The sequence below is a fragment of the Octopus bimaculoides genome, chromosome 22 (genome assembly GCF_001194135.2).
Source record: "Octopus bimaculoides isolate UCB-OBI-ISO-001 chromosome 22, ASM119413v2, whole genome shotgun sequence".
Classification (NCBI taxonomy): Eukaryota; Metazoa; Mollusca; class Cephalopoda; order Octopoda; family Octopodidae; genus Octopus; species Octopus bimaculoides.
In genome coordinates, this window is record NC_069002.1 from 37,599,414 (window position 1) to 37,601,140 (window position 1,727).

Below are 1,727 nucleotides of genomic sequence, written 5' to 3' on the forward strand. Positions count from 1 at the left end.
AGACACGTGTACCCTTAACGTAGTTCTCGGGGATATTCAGCATGACACAGTGTGACAAGGCTGACCCTTTGAATTACAGGCACAACAGAAACAGGAAGTAAGAGTGAGGGAAGGTTATGGTGAAAGAGTACAGCAGGGTTCGCCACCATCCCCTGCCAGAGCCTCGTGGAGCTTTAGGTGTTTTCGCTCAATAAACACTCACAAAACCTGGTTTGGTAACCACTGGGACATTGCGCCTCCACTATATATGTATATATTCATGTATATGAGTGTGTCAGTATGTCAAGTGTGTCTGTATGTGTATGAATGCATGTATATATATGTATACATGTGTGTATTAGTGCATGTGTATATATATTGACACAATGATGCAAACAAATAGATAAAACTCCTTGGGTTTGATATACAAAATATATACATGTAGATAGCGAAAGCGCTAATATGTGTATAAAATAAATGAAAGAAGTTATTCCAAAATTCTGACGACTTTTTTTTTTCAATATTTAATTCTGTACATCACACCTAACACTCTACACATACATGTAGATATATACATGTAGATATAAACATGTAAATAAGTGATTCTCAACCAGGATTCATATGGCCCCTGAGTATCCTTATAAGATTGGGGCAGGGTCCATGCAACAAAATAACAAGTTGGGGATCCACAATAGTATTTTAAAGGCCACTGATAAAATATTGCTTTAGATGTATGTAGTGGTATGCATGGCAAGAAAAAGCTAGGTTTCTTTCTCCAATATAGTTGAACCTACACAACTTAATGTGTGAAAAATAAAATAGGAATTCAGAAAAATGTTACCATAAAATTAGTTTTTAAACATCACATGGCTATAGGGGTCTACCAGAATAAAATAGTAATTAAAGGGGTCCATAGATTTAAAAAGTGGTTGAGAACCACTGATGTAAATAAAGAAAAGTCAAAAACTGATCATTTCTAGATGTTTAACATTCAAGTATAAATATATATATACTTATATATTAATAGGACAAACTTACTCAGATTATAGACACAGAAAATGAAGGGGAGAAAGTATGGTGGTGTATGTTCATGTGTTCAAATATATTTTTGATGTGTGTGTCTGTGTTATGTGTGTAATCATGGTTGTATATGTGCATCTGTCTATGCATGTACTTATGTATAAGTGTGTGTGTGTGTGTATGAGTGTGCAAATTTATGATGTATGTTATTATGTATGTGATGTGTGTGTGTATGATTGTTATCAACACATTGCTAAGCATGAGCAGTCTCTCAAATCATAGATTCACTGATCCACGACCTCTGGCTGTGGTGTATGTTGTATTTCACTCTTAATACAACTCAGATATTCTGCCAAATTCTGAATCATATGAAACTGCAGTTCAAATAGTGTTGCTGGTTTGGAGAGTAAATTCTGGAACTAAGCATCCTCAGCGTGAAGTTTAGCTTCATCTTAGAGAGCATTTTTTGTCAAAGGGCTTCTAACATGTATCATGTATGCTTACTTTTTGTGTTTGATCAAGTAAATTTCTCTGGATATTTTCTTCCTTTGATTTTTTAGCTTAATGGTGATTAAGTTAGAATTCAGTTACATTATTTGCTAATGATTTATTTTTTGCTTATTTATTAATGGTTTAATTGGGAACTTGATGCCCAGGAAATGATATCTTGTGTGTGTGTGTATATATATATATATATATATATATATATATATATATATATATATATA